The 12,827-nt window shown below is 43.8% G+C and overlaps 15 non-coding genes across 15 annotated transcripts; all 15 read right to left on the minus strand.

Moving 5' to 3' along the window:
* Positions 1-327: 327 nt before the first annotated feature.
* TRNAK-UUU (transfer RNA lysine (anticodon UUU)) lies at positions 328-400 on the minus strand. Its single transcript has one exon. It is a non-coding gene; the product is annotated as a tRNA-Lys (tRNA).
* A 795-nt stretch (positions 401-1,195) lies between these two features.
* On the minus strand, positions 1,196-1,268 carry TRNAK-UUU (transfer RNA lysine (anticodon UUU)). Its single transcript has one exon. It is a non-coding gene; the product is annotated as a tRNA-Lys (tRNA).
* A 956-nt stretch (positions 1,269-2,224) lies between these two features.
* On the minus strand, positions 2,225-2,297 carry TRNAK-UUU (transfer RNA lysine (anticodon UUU)). The gene has a single exon. It is a non-coding gene; the product is annotated as a tRNA-Lys (tRNA).
* A 794-nt stretch (positions 2,298-3,091) lies between these two features.
* TRNAK-UUU (transfer RNA lysine (anticodon UUU)) lies at positions 3,092-3,164 on the minus strand. The gene has a single exon. It is a non-coding gene; the product is annotated as a tRNA-Lys (tRNA).
* Positions 3,165-3,993: 829 nt separating this feature from the next.
* On the minus strand, positions 3,994-4,066 carry TRNAK-UUU (transfer RNA lysine (anticodon UUU)). Its single transcript has one exon. It is a non-coding gene; the product is annotated as a tRNA-Lys (tRNA).
* Positions 4,067-4,895: 829 nt separating this feature from the next.
* On the minus strand, positions 4,896-4,968 carry TRNAK-UUU (transfer RNA lysine (anticodon UUU)). The gene has a single exon. It is a non-coding gene; the product is annotated as a tRNA-Lys (tRNA).
* Positions 4,969-5,763: 795 nt separating this feature from the next.
* TRNAK-UUU (transfer RNA lysine (anticodon UUU)) lies at positions 5,764-5,836 on the minus strand. The gene has a single exon. It is a non-coding gene; the product is annotated as a tRNA-Lys (tRNA).
* Positions 5,837-6,607: 771 nt separating this feature from the next.
* On the minus strand, positions 6,608-6,680 carry TRNAK-UUU (transfer RNA lysine (anticodon UUU)). The gene has a single exon. It is a non-coding gene; the product is annotated as a tRNA-Lys (tRNA).
* A 771-nt stretch (positions 6,681-7,451) lies between these two features.
* On the minus strand, positions 7,452-7,524 carry TRNAK-UUU (transfer RNA lysine (anticodon UUU)). The gene has a single exon. It is a non-coding gene; the product is annotated as a tRNA-Lys (tRNA).
* Positions 7,525-8,319: 795 nt separating this feature from the next.
* On the minus strand, positions 8,320-8,392 carry TRNAK-UUU (transfer RNA lysine (anticodon UUU)). Its single transcript has one exon. It is a non-coding gene; the product is annotated as a tRNA-Lys (tRNA).
* A 795-nt stretch (positions 8,393-9,187) lies between these two features.
* On the minus strand, positions 9,188-9,260 carry TRNAK-UUU (transfer RNA lysine (anticodon UUU)). Its single transcript has one exon. It is a non-coding gene; the product is annotated as a tRNA-Lys (tRNA).
* An 829-nt stretch (positions 9,261-10,089) lies between these two features.
* Positions 10,090-10,162, minus strand: TRNAK-UUU (transfer RNA lysine (anticodon UUU)). The gene has a single exon. It is a non-coding gene; the product is annotated as a tRNA-Lys (tRNA).
* A 771-nt stretch (positions 10,163-10,933) lies between these two features.
* On the minus strand, positions 10,934-11,006 carry TRNAK-UUU (transfer RNA lysine (anticodon UUU)). The gene has a single exon. It is a non-coding gene; the product is annotated as a tRNA-Lys (tRNA).
* Positions 11,007-11,801: 795 nt separating this feature from the next.
* On the minus strand, positions 11,802-11,874 carry TRNAK-UUU (transfer RNA lysine (anticodon UUU)). The gene has a single exon. It is a non-coding gene; the product is annotated as a tRNA-Lys (tRNA).
* Positions 11,875-12,703: 829 nt separating this feature from the next.
* On the minus strand, positions 12,704-12,776 carry TRNAK-UUU (transfer RNA lysine (anticodon UUU)). Its single transcript has one exon. It is a non-coding gene; the product is annotated as a tRNA-Lys (tRNA).
* Between the last annotated feature and the right edge of the window lie 51 nt (positions 12,777-12,827).

The raw sequence follows: 12,827 nt of genomic DNA on the forward strand, positions 1-12,827 counted from the left end.
ACCCTTCTATTTGCCACAAGAAAGTTGTCGAAGTTGAAAATAGACTCCAACACTATAGTAAAAATTCAATGTATATTTCAAATTTGCGGTCAAATGAGCCAAACTGGAAATGTTCTCTAAATAACCTATGTTTTCCATTCTGCTACTCTTGCTTTAAATGTAAAATTGACCTGGTGCATAAAGCAATTTGCCTGTACCAGAACTTTTTAAGATTATACCATGTCACTTTTCTGTGTAGAAGCATGGCTTAACCTGCACCAAACGCTTAAGTGCCGACAGAATTGCAGGTAGCCCCTCTTAATATTGTTGAACTAAAAACCATTGGAGCGCCCGAACAGGGACTTGAACCCTGGACCCTCAGATTAAAAGTCTGATGCTCTACCGACTGAGCTATCCGGGCTCTTGCAAAGCTTGTCCGCCGGCGCTCCGTGCGTGCCTGCTAACATGGTCCAATTGAAAAGCTACTTTCAGGTGATTGAAAACGTAGCACTGCCTGTCAACCAGAAAAGTACTGTGCGCTGCACTGCTCACCTGCTTGTAAATTGAATCTCCTCTGCCGGCTTACACACAAATTGCCGCAAATCATTGTCAGTTTCTGTTTCAAGGTATCCGGAAGGTCTCCTTCCTCTTTGTGTATGATGCTGACTTCACATCCATTTCAAGGGGAAAATTGACTTTGCATTTTCTCAAAGCACATTTCTAGATCAGAAAGACACTGAATCTGTCTGGAACAAGTAGATCCCAGCGCTTGAGCAGACAGGAATGTTTGACAGGGGGATAAATAAAGGTAGGCGTGGCAAGAGAGGCATTTGGAATGTGGGTGCTGAGAGAAAATCTAAGCGCGCATGACTCAAACGGTAGACCCGAAACCCTTCTATTTGCCACAAGAAAGTTGTCGAAGTTGAAAATAGACTCCAACACTATAGTAAAAATTCAATGTATATTTCAAATTTGCGGTCAAATGAGCCAAACTGGAAATGTTCTCTAAATAACCTATGTTTTCCATTCTGCTACTCTTGCTTTAAATGTAAAATTGACCTGGTGCATAAAGCAATTTGCCTGTACCAGAACTTTTTAAGATTATACCATGTCACTTTTCTGTGTAGAAGCATGGCTTAACCTGCACCAAACGCTTAAGTGCCGACAGAATTGCAGGTAGCCCCTCTTAATATTGTTGAACTAAAAACCATTGGAGCGCCCGAACAGGGACTTGAACCCTGGACCCTCAGATTAAAAGTCTGATGCTCTACCGACTGAGCTATCCGGGCTCTTGCAAAGCTCGTCTGCCGGAGCTCCATTCGTGCCTGCTAACATGGTCCAATTGAAAAGCTACTTTCAGGGGATTGAAAACGTAGCACTGCCTGTCAACCAGAAAAGTACTGTGCGCTGCACTGCTCACCTGCTTGCAAATTGAATCTCCTCTGCCGGCTTACACACAAATTGCCGCAAATCATTGTCAGTTTCTGTTTCAAGGTATCCGGAAGGTCTCCTTCCTCTTTGTGTATGATGCTGACTTCACATCCATTTCAAGGGGACAATTGACTTTGCATATTCTCAAAGCACGTTTCTAGATAAGAAAGACACTGAATCTGTCTGGAACAAGTAGATCCCAGCGCTTGAGCAGACAGGAATGTTTGACAGGGGGATAAATAAAGGTAGGCGTGGCAAGAGAGGCATTTGGAATGTGGGTGCTGAGAGAAAATCTAAGCGTGCATGACTCAAACGGTAGACCCGAAACCCTTCTATTTGCCACAAGAAAGTTGTCGAAGTTGAAAATAGACTCCAACACTATAGTAAAAATTCAATGTATATTTCAAATTTGCGGTCAAGAGAGGCATTTGGAATGTGGGTGCTGAGAGAAAATCTAAGCGTGCATGACTCAAACGGTAGACCCGAAACCCTTCTATTTGCCACAAGAAAGTTGTCGAAGTTGAAAATAGACTCCAACACTATAGTAAAAATTCAATGTATATTTCAAATTTGCGGTCAAATTAGCCAAACTGGAAATGTTCTCTAAATAACCTATGTTTTCCATTCTGCTACTCTTGCCTTAAATGTAAAATTGACCTGGTGCATAAAGCAATTTGCCTGTACCAGAACTTTTTAAGATTATACCATGTCACTTTTCTGTGTAGAAGCATGGCTTAACCTGCACCAAACGCTTAAGTGCCGACAGAATTGCAGGTAGCCCCTCTTAATATTGGTGAACTAAAAACCATGGGAGCGCCCGAACAGGGACTTGAACCCTGGACCCTCAGATTAAAAGTCTGATGCTCTACCGACTGAGCTATCCGGGCTCTTGCAAAGCTCGTCCGCCGGCGCTCTGTGCGTGCCTGCTAACATGGTCCAATTGAAAAGCTACTTTCAGGTGATTGAAAACGTAGCACTGCCTGTCAACCAGAAAAGTACTGTGCGCTGCACTGCTCACCTGCTTGTAAATTGAATCTCCTCTGCCGGCTTACACACAAATTGCCGCAAATCATTGTCAGTTTCTGTTTCAAGGTATCCGGAAGGTCTCCTTCCTCTTTGTGTATGATGCTGACTTCACATCCATTTCAAGGGGAAAATTGACTTTGCATTTTCTCAAAGCACGTTTCTAGATCAGAAAGACACTGAATCTGTCTGGAACAAGTAGATCCCAGCGCTTGAGCAGACAGGAATGTTTGACAGGGGGATAAATAAAGGTAGGCGTGGCAAGAGAGGCATTTGGAATGTGGGTGCTGAGAGAAAATCTAAGCGCGCATGACTCAAACGGTAGACCCGAAACCCTTCTATTTGCCACAAGAAAGTTGTCGAAGTTGAAAATAGACTCCAACACTATAGTAAAAATTCAATGTATATTTCAAATTTGCGGTCAAATTAGCCAAACTGGAAAGTTCTCTAAATAACCTATGTTTTCCATTCTGCTACTCTTGCCTTAAATGTAAAATTGACCTGGTGCATAAAGCAATTTGTCTGTACCAGAACTTTTTAAGATTATACCATGTCACTTTTCTGTGTAGAAGCATGGCTTAACCTGCACCAAACGCTTAAGTGCCGACAGAATTGCAGGTAGCCCCTCTTAATATTGGTGAACTAAAATCCATGGGAGCGCCCGAACAGGGACTTGAACCCTGGACCCTCAGATTAAAAGTCTGATGCTCTACCGACTGAGCTATCCGGGCTCTTGCAAAACTCGTCCGCCGGCGCTCTGTGCGTGCCTGCTAACATGGTCCAATTGAAAAGCTACTTTCAGGTGATTGAAAACGTAGCACTGCCTGTCAACCAGAAAAGTACTGTGCGCTGCACTGCTCACCTGCATGTAAATTGAATCTCCTCTGCCGGCTTACACACAAATTGCCGCAAATCATTGTCAGTTTCAACACCTTCACCCCTTGCTTGAGTGCTGATAAGCTGTTTCAAGGTATCCGGGAGGTCTCCTTCCTCTTTGTGTATGATGCTGACTTCACATCCATTTCAAGGGGACAATTGACTTTGCATTTTCTCAAAGCACGTTTCTAGATCAGAAAGACACTGAATCTGTCTGGAACAAGTAGATCCCAGCGCTTGAGCAGACAGGAATGTTTGACAGGGGGATAAATAAAGGTAGGCGTGGCAAGAGAGGCATTTGGAATGTGGGTGCTGAGAGAAAATCTAAGCGCGCATGACTCAAACGGTAGACCCGAAACCCTTCTATTTGCCACAAGAAAGTTGTCGAAGTTGAAAATAGACTCCAACACTATAGTAAAAATTCAATGTATATTTCAAATTTGCGGTCAAATTAGCCAAACTGGAAATGTTCTCTAAATAACCTATGTTTGCCATTCTGCTACTCTTGCCTTAAATGTAAAATTGACCTGGTGCATAAAGCAATTTGCCTGTACCAGAACTTTTTAAGATTATACCATGTCACTTTTCTGTGTAGAAGCATGGCTTAACCTGCACCAAATGCTTAAGTGCCGACAGAATTGCAGGTAGCCCCTCTTAATATTGGTGAACTAAAAACCATGGGAACGCCCGAACAGGGACTTGAACCCTGGACCCTCAGATTAAAAGTCTGATGCTCTACCGACTGAGCTATCCGGGCTCTTGCAAAGCTCGTCCGCCGGCGCTCTGTGCGTGCCTGCTAACATGGTCCAATTGAAAAGCTACTTTCAGGTGATTGAAAACGTAGCACTGCCTGTCAACCAGAAAAGTACTGTGCGCTGCACTGCTCACCTGCATGTAAATTGAATCTCCTCTGCCGGCTTACACACAAATTGCCGCAAATCATTGTCAGTTTCAACACCTTCACCCCTTGCTTGAGTGCTGATAAGCTGTTTCAAGGTATCCGGGAGGTCTCCTTCCTCTTTGTGTATGATGCTGACTTCACATCCATTTCAAGGGGACAATTGACTTTGCATTTTCTCAAAGCACGTTTCTAGATCAGAAAGACACTGAATCTGTCTGGAACAAGTAGATCCCAGCGCTTGAGCAGACAGGAATGTTTGACAGGGGGATAAATAAAGGTAGGCGTGGCAAGAGAGGCATTTGGAATGTGGGTGCTGAGAGAAAATCTAAGCGCGCATGACTCAAACGGTAGACCCGAAACCCTTCTATTTGCCACAAGAAAGTTGTCGAAGTTGAAAATAGACTCCAACACTATAGTAAAAATTCAATGTATATTTCAAATTTGCGGTCAAATTAGCCAAACTGGAAATGTTCTCTAAATAACCTATGTTTTCCATTCTGCTACTCTTGCCTTAAATGTAAAATTGACCTGGTGCATAAAGCAATTTGCCTGTACCAGAACTTTTTAAGATTATACCATATCACTTTTCTGTGTAGAAGCATGGCTTAACCTGCACCAAACGCTTAAGTGCCGACAGAATTGCAGGTAGCCCCTCTTAATATTAGTGAACTAAAAACCATGGGAGCGCCCGAACAGGGACTTGAACCCTGGACCCTCAGATTAAAAGTCTGATGCTCTACCAACTGAGCTATCCGGGCTCTTGCAAAGCTTGTTCGCCGGCGCTCCGTGCGTGCCTGCTAACATGGTCCAATTGAAAAGCTACTTTCAGGTGATTGAAAACGTAGCACTGCCTGTCAACCAGAAAAGTACTGTGCGCTGCACTGCTCACCTGCTTGTAAATTGAATCTCCTCTGCCGGCTTACACACAAATTGCCGCAAATCATTGTCAGTTTCTGTTTCAAGGTATCCGGAAGGTCTCCTTCCTCTTTGTGTATGATGCTGACTTCACATCCATTTCAAGGGGAAAATTGACTTTGCATTTTCTCAAAGCACGTTTCTAGATCAGAAAGACACTGAATCTGTCTGGAACAAGTAGATCCCAGCGCTTGAGCAGACAGGAATGTTTGACAGGGGGATAAATAAAGGTAGGCGTGGCAAGAGAGGCATTTGGAATGTGGGTGCTGAGAGAAAATCTAAGCGCGCATGACTTAAACGGTAGACCCGAAACCCTTCTATTTGCCACAAGAAAGTTGTCGAAGTTGAAAATAGACTCCAACACTATAGTAAAAATTCAATGTATATTTCAAATTTGCGGTCAAATTAGCCAAACTGGAAATGTTCTCTAAATAACCTATGTTTGCCATTCTGCTACTCTTGCCTTAAATGTAAAATTGACCTGGTGCATAAAGCAATTTGCCTGTACCAGAACTTTTTAAGATTATACCATGTCACTTTTCTGTGTAGAAGCATGGCTTAACCTGCACCAAACGCTTAAGTGCCGACAGAATTGCAGGTAGCCCCTCTTAATATTGGTGAACTAAAAACCATGGGAACGCCCGAACAGGGACTTGAACCCTGGACCCTCAGATTAAAAGTCTGATGCTCTACCGACTGAGCTATCCGGGCTCTTGCAAAGCTCGTCCGCCGGCGCTCTGTGCGTGCCTGCTAACATGGTCCAATTGAAAAGCTACTTTCAGGTGATTGAAAACGTAGCACTGCCTGTCAACCAGAAAAGTACTGTGCGCTGCACTGCTCACCTGCATGTAAATTGAATCTCCTCTGCCGGCTTACACACAAATTGCCGCAAATCATTGTCAGTTTCAACACCTTCACCCCTTGCTTGAGTGCTGATAAGCTGTTTCAAGGTATCCGGGAGGTCTCCTTCCTCTTTGTGTATGATGCTGACTTCACATCCATTTCAAGGGGACAATTGACTTTGCATTTTCTCAAAGCACGTTTCTAGATCAGAAAGACACTGAATCTGTCTGGAACAAGTAGATCCCAGCGCTTGAGCAGACAGGAATGTTTGACAGGGGGATAAATAAAGGTAGGCGTGGCAAGAGAGGCATTTGGAATGTGGGTGCTGAGAGAAAATCTAAGCGTGCATGACTCAAACGGTAGACCCGAAACCCTTCTATTTGCCACAAGAAAGTTGTCGAAATTGAAAATAGACTCCAACACTATAGTAAAAATTCAATGTATATTTCAAATTTGCGGTCAAATTAACCAAACTGGAAATGTTCTCTAAATAACCAATTTGCCTGTACCATAACTTTTTAAGATTATACCATGTCACTTTTCTGTGTAGAAGCATGGCTTAACCTGCACCAAACGCTTAAGTGCCGACAGAATTGTAGGTAGCCCCTCTTAATATTGGTGAACTAAAAACCATGGGAGCGCCCGAACAGGGACTTGAACCCTGGACCCTCAGATTAAAAGTCTGATGCTCTACCGACTGAGCTATCCGGGCTCTTGCAAAGCTTGTCCGCCGGCGCTCCGTGCGTGCCTGCTAACATGGTCCAATTGAAAAGCTACTTTCAGGTGATTGAAAACGTAGCACTGCCTGTCAACCAGAAAAGTACTGTGCGCTGCACTGCTCACCTGCATGTAAATTGAATCTCCTCTGCCGGCTTACACACAAATTGCCGCAAATCATTGTCAGTTTCAACACCTTCACCCCTTGCTTGAGTGCTGATAAGCTGTTTCAAGGTATCCGGGAGGTCTCCTTCCTCTTTGTGTATGATGCTGACTTCACATCCATTTCAAGGGGACAATTGACTTTGCATTTTCTCAAAGCACGTTTCTAGATCAGAAAGACACTGAATCTGTCTGGAACAAGTAGATCCCAGCGCTTGAGCAGACAGGAATGTTTGACAGGGGGATAAATAAAGGTAGGCGTGGCAAGAGAGGCATTTGGAATGTGGGTGCTGAGAGAAAATCTAAGCGTGCATGACTCAAACGGTAGACCCGAAACCCTTCTATTTGCCACAAGAAAGTTGTCGAAATTGAAAATAGACTCCAACACTATAGTAAAAATTCAATGTATATTTCAAATTTGCGGTCAAATTAACCAAACTGGAAATGTTCTCTAAATAACCAATTTGCCTGTACCATAACTTTTTAAGATTATACCATGTCACTTTTCTGTGTAGAAGCATGGCTTAACCTGCACCAAACGCTTAAGTGCCGACAGAATTGTAGGTAGCCCCTCTTAATATTGGTGAACTAAAAACCATGGGAGCGCCCGAACAGGGACTTGAACCCTGGACCCTCAGATTAAAAGTCTGATGCTCTACCGACTGAGCTATCCGGGCTCTTGCAAAGCTTGTCCGCCGGCGCTCCGTGCGTGCCTGCTAACATGGTCCAATTGAAAAGCTACTTTCAGGTGATTGAAAACGTAGCACTGCCTGTCAACCAGAAAAGTACTGTGCGCTGCACTGCTCACCTGCTTGTAAATTGAATCTCCTCTGCCGGCTTACACACAAATTGCCGCAAATCATTGTCAGTTTCTGTTTCAAGGTATCCGGAAGGTCTCCTTCCTCTTTGTGTATGATGCTGACTTCACATCCATTTCAAGGGGAAAATTGACTTTGCATTTTCTCAAAGCACGTTTCTAGATCAGAAAGACACTGAATCTGTCTGGAACAAGTAGATCCCAGCGCTTGAGCAGACAGGAATGTTTGACAGGGGGATAAATAAAGGTAGGCGTGGCAAGAGAGGCATTTGGAATGTGGGTGCTGAGAGAAAATCTAAGCGCGCATGACTCAAACGGTAGACCCGAAACCCTTCTATTTGCCACAAGAAAGTTGTCGAAGTTGAAAATAGACTCCAACACTATAGTAAAAATTCAATGTATATTTCAAATTTGCGGTCAAATTAGCCAAACTGGAAATGTTCTCTAAATAACCTATGTTTTCCATTCTGCTACTCTTGCCTTAAATGTAAAATTGACCTGGTGCATAAAGCAATTTGCCTGTACCAGAACTTTTTAAGATTATACCATGTCACTTTTCTGTGTAGAAGCATGGCTTAACCTGCACCAAACGCTTAATTGCCGACAGAATTGCAGGCAGCCCCTCTTAATATTAGTGAACTAAAAACCATGGGAGCGCCCGAACAGGGACTTGAACCCTGGACCCTCAGATTAAAAGTCTGATGCTCTACCAACTGAGCTATCCGGGCTCTTGCAAAGCTTGTTCGCCGGCGCTCCGTGCGTGCCTGCTAACATGGTCCAATTGAAAAGCTACTTTCAGGTGATTGAAAACGTAGCACTGCCTGTCAACCAGAAAAGTACTGTGCGCTGCACTGCTCACCTGCTTGTAAATTGAATCTCCTCTGCCGGCTTACACACAAATTGCCGCAAATCATTGTCAGTTTCTGTTTCAAGGTATCCGGAAGGTCTCCTTCCTCTTTGTGTATGATGCTGACTTCACATCCATTTCAAGAGGAAAATTGACTTTGCATTTTCTCAAAGCACGTTTCTAGATCAGAAAGACACTGAATCTGTCTGGAACAAGTAGATCCCAGCGCTTGAGCAGACAGGAATGTTTGACAGGGGGATAAATAAAGGTAGGCGTGGCAAGAGAGGCATTTGGAATGTGGGTGCTGAGAGAAAATCTAAGCGTGCATGACTCAAACGGTAGACCCGAAACCCTTCTATTTGCCACAAGAAAGTTGTCAAAGTTGAAAATAGACTCCAACACTATAGTAAAAATTCAATGTATATTTCAAATTTGCGGTCAAATTAACCAAACTGGAAATGTTCTCTAAATAACCTATGTTTTCCATTCTGCTACTCTTGCCTTAAATGTAAAATTGACCTGGTGCATAAAGCAATTTGCCTGTACCATAACTTTTTAAGATTATACCATGTCACTTTTCTGTGTAGAAGCATGGCTTAACCTGCACCAAACGCTTAAGTGCCGACAGAATTGTAGGTAGCCCCTCTTAATATTGGTGAACTAAAAACCATGGGAGCGCCCGAACAGGGACTTGAACCCTGGACCCTCAGATTAAAAGTCTGATGCTCTACCGACTGAGCTATCCGGGCTCTTGCAAAGCTTGTCCGCCGGCGCTCCGTGCGTGCCTGCTAACATGGTCCAATTGAAAAGCTACTTTCAGGTGATTGAAAACGTAGCACTGCCTGTCAACCAGAAAAGTACTGTGCGCTGCACTGCTCACCTGCATGTAAATTGAATCTCCTCTGCCGGCTTACACACAAATTGCCGCAAATCATTGTCAGTTTCAACACCTTCACCCCTTGCTTGAGTGCTGATAAGCTGTTTCAAGGTATCCGGGAGGTCTCCTTCCTCTTTGTGTATGATGCTGACTTCACATCCATTTCAAGGGGACAATTGACTTTGCATTTTCTCAAAGCACGTTTCTAGATCAGAAAGACACTGAATCTGTCTGGAACAAGTAGATCCCAGCGCTTGAGCAGACAGGAATGTTTGACAGGGGGATAAATAAAGGTAGGCGTGGCAAGAGAGGCATTTGGAATGTGGGTGCTGAGAGAAAATCTAAGCGCGCATGACTCAAACGGTAGACCCGAAACCCTTCTATTTGCCACAAGAAAGTTGTCGAAGTTGAAAATAGACTCCAACACTATAGTAAAAATTCAATGTATATTTCAAATTTGCGGTCAAATTAGCCAAACTGGAAATGTTCTCTAAATAACCTATGTTTTCCATTCTGCTACTCTTGCCTTAAATGCAAAATTGACCTGGTGCATAAAGCAATTTGCCTGTACCAGAACTTTTTAAGATTATACCATATCACTTTTCTGTGTAGAAGCATGGCTTAACCTGCACCAAACGCTTAAGTGCCGACAGAATTGCAGGTAGCCCCTCTTAATATTAGTGAACTAAAAACCATGGGAGCGCCCGAACAGGGACTTGAACCCTGGACCCTCAGATTAAAAGTCTGATGCTCTACCAACTGAGCTATCCGGGCTCTTGCAAAGCTTGTTCGCCGGCGCTCCGTGCGTGCCTGCTAACATGGTCCAATTGAAAAGCTACTTTCAGGTGATTGAAAACGTAGCACTGCCTGTCAACCAGAAAAGTACTGTGCGCTGCACTGCTCACCTGCTTGTAAATTGAATCTCCTCTGCCGGCTTACACACAAATTGCCGCAAATCATTGTCAGTTTCAACACCTTCACCCCTTGCTTGAGTGCTGATAAGCTGTTTCAAGGTATCCGGGAGGTCTCCTTCCTCTTTGTGTATGATGCTGACTTCACATCCATTTCAAGGGGACAATTGACTTTGCATTTTCTCAAAGCACGTTTCTAGATCAGAAAGACACTGAATCTGTCTGGAACAAGTAGATCCCAGCGCTTGAGCAGACAGGAATGTTTGACAGGGGGATAAATAAAGGTAGGCGTGGCAAGAGAGGCATTTGGAATGTGGGTGCTGAGAGAAAATCTAAGCGTGCATGACTCAAACGGTAGACCCGAAACCCTTCTATTTGCCACAAGAAAGTTGTCGAAATTGAAAATAGACTCCAACACTATAGTAAAAATTCAATGTATATTTCAAATTTGCGGTCAAATTAACCAAACTGGAAATGTTCTCTAAATAACCAATTTGCCTGTACCATAACTTTTTAAGATTATACCATGTCACTTTTCTGTGTAGAAGCATGGCTTAACCTGCACCAAACGCTTAAGTGCCGACAGAATTGTAGGTAGCCCCTCTTAATATTGGTGAACTAAAAACCATAGGAGCGCCCGAACAGGGACTTGAACCCTGGACCCTCAGATTAAAAGTCTGATGCTCTACCGACTGAGCTATCCGGGCTCTTGCAAAGCTTGTCCGCCGGCGCTCCGTGCGTGCCTGCTAACATGGTCCAATTGAAAAGCTACTTTCAGGTGATTGAAAACGTAGCACTGCCTGTCAACCAGAAAAGTACTGTGCGCTGCACTGCTCACCTGCTTGTAAATTGAATCTCCTCTGCCGGCTTACACACAAATTGCCGCAAATCATTGTCAGTTTCTGTTTCAAGGTATCCGGAAGGTCTCCTTCCTCTTTGTGTATGATGCTGACTTCACATCCATTTCAAGGGGAAAATTGACTTTGCATTTTCTCAAAGCACGTTTCTAGATCAGAAAGACACTGAATCTGTCTGGAACAAGTAGATCCCAGCGCTTGAGCAGACAGGAATGTTTGACAGGGGGATAAATAAAGGTAGGCGTGGCAAGAGAGGCATTTGGAATGTGGGTGCTGAGAGAAAATCTAAGCGCGCATGACTCAAACGGTAGACCCGAAACCCTTCTATTTGCCACAAGAAAGTTGTCGAAGTTGAAAATAGACTCCAACACTATAGTAAAAATTCAATGTATATTTCAAATTTGCGGTCAAATTAGCCAAACTGGAAATGTTCTCTAAATAACCTATGTTTTCCATTCTGCTACTCTTGCCTTAAATGTAAAATTGACCTGGTGCATAAAGCAATTTGCCTGTACCAGAACTTTTTAAGATTATACCATGTCACTTTTCTGTGTAGAAGCATGGCTTAACCTGCACCAAACGCTTAAGTGCCGACAGAATTGCAGGTAGCCCCTCTTAATATTGGTGAACTAAAAACCATGGGAGCGCCCGAACAGGGACTTGAACCCTGGACCCTCAGATTAAAAGTCTGATGCTCTACCGACTGAGCTATCTGGGCTCTTGCAAAGCTCGCCCGCCGGCGCTCTGTGCGTGCCTGCTAACATGGTCCAATTGAAAAGCTACTTTCAGGTGATTGAAAACGTAGCACTGCCTGTCAACCAGAAAAGTACTGTGCGCTGCACTGCTCACCTGCATGTAAATTGAATCTCCTCTGCCGGCTTACACACAAATTGCCGCAAATCATTGTCAGTTTCAACACCTTCACCCCTTGCTTGAGTGCTGATAAGCTGTTTCAAGGTATCCGGGAGGTCTCCTTCGTCTTTGTGTATGATGCTGACTTCACATCCATTTCAAGGGGACAATTGACTTTGCATTTTCTCAAAGCACGTTTCTAGATCAGAAAGACACTGAATCTGTCTGGAACAAGTAGATCCCAGCGCTTGAGCAGACAGGAATGTTTGACAGGGGGATAAATAAAGGTAGGCGTGGCAAGAGAGGCATTTGGAATGTGGGTGCTGAGAGAAAATCTAAGCGCGCATGACTCAAACGGTAGACCCGAAACCCTTCTATTTGCCACAAGAAAATTGTCGAAGTTGAAAATAGACTCCAACACTATAGTAAAAATTCAATGTATATTTCAAATTTGCGGTCAAATTAGCCAAACTGGAAATGTTCTCTAAATAACCTATGTTTTCCATTCTGCTACTCTTGCCTTAAATGCAAAATTGACCTGGTGCATAAAGCAATTTGCCTGTACCAGAACTTTTTAAGATTATACCATATCACTTTTCTGTGTAGAAGCATGGCTTAACCTGCACCAAACGCTTAAGTGCCGACAGAATTGCAGGTAGCCCCTCTTAATATTAGTGAACTAAAAACCATGGGAGCACCCGAACAGGGACTTGAACCCTGGACCCTCAGATTAAAAGTCTGATGCTCTACCAACTGAGCTATCCGGGCTCTTGCAAAGCTTGTTCGCCGGCGCTCCGTGCGTGCCTGCTAACATGGTCC

Source organism: Pelobates fuscus, chromosome 5, assembly GCF_036172605.1.
Source record: "Pelobates fuscus isolate aPelFus1 chromosome 5, aPelFus1.pri, whole genome shotgun sequence".
In the NCBI taxonomy this organism is placed as follows: Eukaryota; Metazoa; Chordata; class Amphibia; order Anura; family Pelobatidae; genus Pelobates; species Pelobates fuscus.